This window comes from Triticum urartu, chromosome 5 (genome assembly GCF_003073215.2).
Source record: "Triticum urartu cultivar G1812 chromosome 5, Tu2.1, whole genome shotgun sequence".
In the NCBI taxonomy this organism is placed as follows: Eukaryota; Viridiplantae; Streptophyta; class Magnoliopsida; order Poales; family Poaceae; genus Triticum; species Triticum urartu.
Window position 1 is genome coordinate 576,613,194 of NC_053026.1, and position 8,094 is coordinate 576,621,287.

Genomic DNA, 8,094 nt, shown 5'->3' on the forward strand with positions numbered 1-8,094 from the left:
TCTTGATCCTATTTTGCAAGTCTATAGTCACCTACTATGTGTTATGATCTGGCAACCCCGAAGTGACAATAATCGGGACCACTCCTGGTGATGACCGTAGTTTGAGGAGTTCATGTATTCACTATGTGTTAATGCTTTGGTCCGGTACTCTATTAAAAGGAGGCCTTAATATCCCTTAGTTTCCAATAGGACCCCGCTGCCACGGGAGGGTAGGAAAAAAGATGTCATGCAAGTTCTTTTCCATAAGCACGTATGACTATATTCGGAATACATGCCTACATTACATTGATGAACTGGAGCTAGTTCTGTGTCACCCTAGGTTATGACTATTACATGATCGATCGCATCCGGCATAATTCTCCATCACCGATCCAATGCCTACGAGCTTTTCCTATATTGTTCTTCGCTTATTTACTTTTCCACTACTACTGTTACAATCACTATAAAACCCCAAAATATTACTTTTGCTACTATTACCTTTTGCCACCGTTACCACTACTATCATATTAATTTGCTACTAAACACTTTGCTGTAGATATTAAGTTTCTAGGTGTGGTTGAATTGACAACTCAGCTGCTAATACTTGAGAATATTCTTTGGCTCCTCTTGTGTCGAATCAATAAATTTGGGTTGAATACTCTACCCTCGAAAACTGTTGCGATCCCCTATACTTGTGGGTTATCAAGAACATTTTCTGGCGCCGTTGCCGGGGAGCATAGCTCTGTTCTTTGAGTCACTTGGGATTTATATCTGCCTATCATTATGAAGAACTTGAAAGATCAAAGAACCAAGATTTTTCCCTCAACTACGAGGGGAGGTAAGGAACTGCCATCTAGCTTGCGACACCCAAACCTACTTCTGCTATTAATTCTGATATGTCGCATGTTATTGATGATGCCACTTCTGCTTTGCATGATACTTATGATGAAACTACTTCTATGCTTGATACAACTGTGCCACTTGGTGAATTTTTTGATGAACAACTTGCTAGGGCTAGAGAGAATGAAATTATTGAAACTGATAATATTGATGAAAGTGATGATGAAGATTCTCCCCCTAGATATGAATTGCCTATTATTCCTGAGGGTTATGTTATGGATGAAGAAACTGCTAGAGGCTTTCTTGCTTGCAATGATAGAAGTGATCTTAAGAAATTATTAGCTAAGCTTAAAGAAAAGTCTTTGAATGCTAGAGTGAAATATGATCCTGCTTATGCTACTTCACCTATATTTATTACTGATAAGGATTATGATTTCTCTGTTGATCCTGAGTTAATTACTTTGGTTGAAACTGATCCTTTCTATGGCTATGAATCTGAAACTGTTGTGGCACATCTTACTAAATTAAATGATATAGCTACCCTGTTCACTAATGATGAGAAAACTCGCTACTATTATATCCTTAAATTATTTCCGTTCTCATTAAAGGGTGATGCTAAGATATGGTTTAATTCTCTTGATCCTGGTTGTGTGCGTAGTCCCCAAGATATGATTTACTACTTCTCTGCTAAATGTTTCCCCGCTCATAGGAAACAAGCTGCTTTAAGGGAGATATATAATTTTGTGCAAATTGAAGAGAGTCTCCCACAAGCTTGGGGGAGGCTTCTCTAATTACTTAATGCTTTGCCTGATCATCCTCTCAAGAAAAATGAAATACTTGATATCTTTTATAATGGACTAACCGATGCTTCCAGAGACCACCTGGATAGTTGTGCTGGTTGTGTTTTTAGGGAAAGAACAGTTGATCAAGCTAAAATTCTATTGAATAATATGTTGACTAATGAATATAATTGGACACTTCCTGAACCAACTCCTAAGCCAACTCCGAAGAAAAGGAGTATTCTATTTCTCAGTCCTGAAGATATGCAAGAGGCAAAGAAATCTATGAAAGAAAAAGGCATAAAAGCTGAAGATGTTAAGAATTTACCTCCTGTTGAAGAAATACATGGTCTTAATTTTCCGCCTGTTGAAGAAACACATGGTCTTGATAACCTGACACAGGTAGTAAACGTAAATTCTCTCTATAGATATGATAAAGCTGAAATCCCTCCTAAGTTTGCTAGCCAATGCTTAGATGAGTTTGATAATTTTATGGTTAAACAAGAAGACTTCAATGCTTATGTTGGTAGACAGTTGAAACATAATGCTGATATGTTTGAACACTTGAGTGATTATATGGCTAGTGTTAAAGGAGAACTTAAACTTATTAGTAAACATGCTGCTATGGTTACCACTCAAGTAGAACAAATACTTAAAGCCCAGAATGATTTGCTCAATGAATTGAATAATAAGAAAAATGATAATGCTGTTAGAGTTATGACTAGAGGTGGTAAAGTGACTCAGGAACCTTTGTATCCTGAGGGCCATCCTAAGAGAAGTGATCAAGATTCTCAAAGAGCTAATATTGATGCACCTAGTCCTTCTAAAAGGAAGAAAAAGAAAAATGATAGGACTTTGCATGCTTCTAGTGAACCTATTGTAGACACACCTAAGAATCCCAATGATATTTCTATTTCTGATGCTGAAACACAAGCTGGTAATGAACATGAACCTAGTGATAATGTTAATGATGATGTTCATGTTGATGCTCAACCTAGTAATGACAATGATGTAGAGATTGAACCTGCTGTTGATCTTGATAACCCACAATCAGAGAATCAACGTTATGATAAGAGAGACTTTGTTGCTAGGAAGCATGGTAAAGAAAGAGAACCATGGGTTCAGAAACCCATGCCTTTTCCTCCTAAACCATCCAAGAAAAAGGATGATGAGGATTCTGAGCGCTTTGCTGAAATGGTTAGACCTATCTTTTTGCGTATGCGTTTGACTGATATGCTTAAAATGAATCCTTATGCTAAATATATGAAGGAAATTGTTACTAATAAAAGAAAGATATCGGAAGCTGAAATTTCCACCATGCTTGCTACTTATACTTTTAAGGGTGGAATACGAAAGAAACTTGGAGACCTAGGAGTACCAACTATACCATTCTCCATTAAAAGAAACTATGTTAAAACTGCTTTATGTGATCTTGGAGCCGGTGTTAGTGTTATGCCTCTCTCTTTATATCGTAGATTTGATTTGAATAAGTTGACACCTATTGAAATATATTTGCAAATGGCTGATAAATCAACTGCTATACCTGTCGGTATTTGTGAGGATGTGCCTGTTGTGGTTGCAAACATTACTATTTTAACGGACTTTGTTATTCTTGATATTCCCGAGGACGATAGTATGTCTATTATTCTTGGAAGACCCTTTTTGAATACTACAGGGGCTGTTATTGATTGCACCAAAGGCAATGTCACTTTTCATGTTAATGGTAATGAGCATACGGTACACTTTCCGAGGAAACTACCTCAAGTCCACAGTATCAATTCTATTGGAAAAATTTCAACAATTACAATTGGAGGTTTTGAATTTCCTCTTCCTAGTGTCAAAAAGAAATATGATATTCTTATTGTTGGGGACATGCATATCCCCGTTGAGGTAACCTAGTGTTATTCGAAAATTCTCCGGTTTCATGTTATTCGAAATGAGTTTGTTAACAAGACCTGATCAACCTTGTTAGTGGATTCGTTTTGATGAGCATGATATGGATGAATTTAGAAAACACAACTCTCTGTACCCTCTTTTTTACTTTTTGTTATTTATATTAAATAAAGCAAAGATAGTATTTTTCTGTCTATTTTCTCAATTATCAATGCAATAAAAAAATACCCCAAAAATAAAAGTTCTCCAAATGCCCTAAAAATTAAATATGATTTTTTATAGAATATTTGAGAATATCTGGCACTGAGAACACAGCAGGGGGAGAAAGCACCTGGCCACGAGGGTCCAGGGCGCGCCACCCCCCTGGGCGCGCCCTCCTCCCTCGTGGGCCCACGGTGGCTCCCCTCCACTTATTCCAGCCACCACACACTCCTTCTTCCTCCCACAAACACCACTAGCCAGCTCAAACCCGAGTCCAAGCTCATCTTGCTGCCATTTTCGATCTCCTAGCTCAAAGCTCCATTCACAAAGCTGCTTTGGGGGATTGTTGCTTGGTATGTGACTCCTCCAATGGTCCAATTAGTTTTTGTTCTATTGCTTTATTCATTTCAAATTTTTGCTTCTTAGGTGACCCTGTTCTTGAGTTTGCATGTCAAATTTATATGGTCAAAAGTAGTTTTGATGCATGATTTTGCCTATAGGCACTTGTAGGAGTAGTTGCTATCAATTTGGTTTGTTTGATTCACTTTTATTTTGAAGTTACTAAAAATTTCAGAAATTTTTCAGAGGAAGAAATATGTTTAGGAAAATGTACCAAGGTGGTCCTTCAAGGAAGCAAGGACCCAGGCTCGCAATACGCGATGCGGACGAGGAACCACCGAGGGAAGCTCAAGTGAGGGCTTGTGAATGGCCGTCAGAGGACTTTATGGTTCGTGCGGGAATGAAGGAGGAATTTGACCCATATGTGCGTAACGCTGATCTTGAGAGCTTCGAGGCAGATAAGTGTCGTCAATACCACTATCTCACTGATTCCTTTGTGAGAAGGTTTAAATTTACATCATCACGCAATTCTCAAACTGTCCTGTTTGATCTTTATGAAAATTCTTATACTATGGACTTAGAGGATTTTAATACTGCTTAACTTCCACAGTGGGGTGATGTTAGTGAACCTCGCAAATCTGAATTTAGAGATTTTCTTGCTAGTATAACTGTGGGGGAGTCTAAAGATATAACACAAGCCACCATAGGGAGCATTCATTTTCCTGCTATACATTATTTTGCTCTCTTCATAGGTAGGTGCATCAATGGTAAGGATGAAGCATGTCACATGTGTGTCCCTGATCTTAGTGTTCTCAGGAGTGCTGTATTAGGAGATAAACATTATAATTTGGGAGCCATCGTTGCACGTAGGTTTCATAATAATCGTCTTCATGGAGATTTCTTTGGTGGAATTTATGCAACCCGTATAGCTAACTTTCTTGAGATACCCATACGTGGATATGATATTGAGTTGCCTCATTCTTATTTATATTATGAGGCCATAGTTCGTCATCAGTTTGTTGAGAGGAACGATCAGTTCCTCCAGTACCGACTAATCTTTGACAGACGACGCACCTATCACGTCGCCCTCCCTGCTCCTACTTTATTTGACTTTCAGGCAAAGGGGCGATATTTTATAACCAGGGAGGAGGCGGCCGAGTACGAGAGGAGGGCGGAGACAGCTCACCTCCAAGCTGCAGCTCATCAGGCAATTGCCGCTGCATCTCAGTACGACCCCAGCTACAACTTTGGATATCCGCCAGGCCAGCCGTGGCCATACACTACTAGGGAAAACCCTAGCAGTAGCGCTGGTTTTGTGCTCACTAGTAGCGCGGGTAGGCGCGCTACTAATAAGGCGCTACAACTATTGCTTAGCAGTAACGCGTGCCACACGCGCTACTGCTAGGACAAATAGCTGTAGCGCTTGTTCACTCCCACACTGCTGCTAATGTAACTACTGGCAGCGTGTTTTCTTTCCATCGCTACTAGTATTGTTTTTTTATTTTTTTATTTTTAGTGTATTTATGCACCATCGTACAAATATTGGTATAATACCAGTTATGAGGTTTACATCATTATGTCCATAACAGTGTGTCAAATGAAGGTGGATTCGGTTCAAGTGGAGGCAATATGTGGTGCATGTCAAAAGTATACTACTAATCCAAACTTGATCTAGTTTGGACTAGTAGTACTTTCGATGTGCACCACATGTTGCCTCCACTTGAATCCAATCCGCCAACACAAGCTATTTAATCATCATCATAATCATTAGCACCAACAATATTTATTTAATCACCACTAACACTAGCTAATAATAATCATCCGTCATTACCACCAACACTAGCTATTTTATCATCATAGTAATAGTGTAGCACATCATCATCCTCAAACTCATTTCTAGCTAATCACTCCTGCTGCTCTCTCTTAGGTAAAACAACATAAAACATGTGTAGCTCTCCTCCTTGATCAAGTTGGAGCATGCAGATGAACCTGTCTCCTAATTGTGGGTAGCACATCTGTTTGCTGCCCCCTAGTACTTGTCTGCGCTCCCCCATCACATATCTGGTCCAGTCTTGCACTATTAAGCATTCATCGCTGATCTTGAATGCACTAAAGTAACATGTAGGATATCTTGGCCGTAAGCTAATAATACTCATGGTACCTTTAGTCTCGATCCCATAAGGCACAACATTCATCAGGAGTCCCTGTTGAAGAACATCGTATGGTCACATACTTAGCAATGAAGTTTAGCTTCACAAATAATGTATGGAAAAGATGCACTGAGGACAAATAGTAAAAATCTTACCATCCTTCCTAAATAGATGTGACCGTAGTTCATGACGAACACTATTGGTCGCACGTTTTCAGTATTAAGATTTCTAAGTCCAGGAAGAAAATTTGTCTTGACGGTATCAAGATCCTCAAGCCATGAAACATAATGACTTAGCTCCTCGCAGTTTAGTTCAGCCCTGGGACAGTAGTAGGTCCTGTCTACCAAGCGCTGGACATGTTTGCTTGCACCGAAATAAGCTGACAATACAAATTAGTTGTCAACTATTTTTGAATAAACAATATCAAAGACATAAATATGGTTGAGAAACTTACATTTTGGTGTAACTGGAGGCGTCTGCACATCGACCCAGATGTCGGTATTACCTTCAATATCATCTTCCGGATGAATATCAAAGGTGATAACCATATCAGGCTGAAATGCATAAGTCTTGCATAGTGCTCGCCATGTTTTGCATCCAAAATAGGTGTAGTCGTCTGAATTGTATAATTTTGCGTGGAAAATATAACCATGCTCGGTCTTCAAATAAACTTTCTTTACCTCCATAGTATGACTGAAACCTATCTTATCCAATACAAAAACTCTTGCATGGCAGGGGATATGCTAGTAGAATAGTAAAAAAAATATAAGTTGAAGCAAATGAAGTAGATGTCATGCTTAATTACGAAAAAGACTTGTCGTTGTGACGTACTGTATCCACTTCGAAGTTCTCGTCCAGCTTGATGCTGAAGCGCCTATCATCCTCTAGGAAGATTCCGTCGCATAGGCCGCGCTCGTCTTTGCAGTATTTGCAAATACCGAAATCCTTTTTGTCGTCAGACATTTCCTATGTTCATAGTTAAAACATTAATTGAAAATCAATAAAAGACAACTACCAGGATACTCAACACACAAATCCGGGGCACTCGATATTTCCTACATATTCTGGCAAAAGTCATGCCAAAATTCATGGAAAAATACGGCATGACCTTTGCTAAAATAGGATATATCGAGCGCCTGAAATTTGCCGGAACGGAAATGAATCAACACTCCGGCAAAACATAGGCCACTCGGAGGTGTAACCTGCAAACATGACCGGCCACTTGGATATTGAGCAACACAAGATATACATTTCAAAATATCTTATAAGACTCAAATTAGCATGCATTCAATAAGCAAAAGTAAATCATCTCATGCGTCCGTACATCGTCGAATATTATCACTAATACATCCCGAATAGTGTCATACATATAACATCACTAGTACAACTAAAACCCTAGCACACGACGGGTATCGGCACGGGCGGTGGACACCCATAGAGAAGGAACCATCACGGGATCATAGCTCCAGTGAGATCCCTAGAGAACCTGCCAGGTATTGGAGAACCTGTGCTCCAATGCAAACAAGTAGCGACGGACGTGCGCGTCCTCCTCACTGACACGGTGACGCACCACCTCCGCGGAGTCCTCGAGCCTCTGGACCGTCACTGGGCCATGCGACCGCCACCAAAGAAGGTTCAGGTCAACGACAGGCTGGCTCCTCACCAACCTGCGCCCCCCGGTAGGTAGCGCCTCCCAGTACCACCCCGGCGGAGCCCAGTCCCAGACATGGCCCATCTGGTCAAGCAGGTGTCGTCCTCCGCCGACTCGACGACAAGGATGCGGGATAGGCATCGATGCGGGAAAATTGCTTTAACTAAAAAAATAGCAACAAGTTCTTACTAACTAGTTCTATTAATTCAACTAGTTCTTACTAAAAATAAACTTACTATAAATAAAAATATTCTAGTACCTA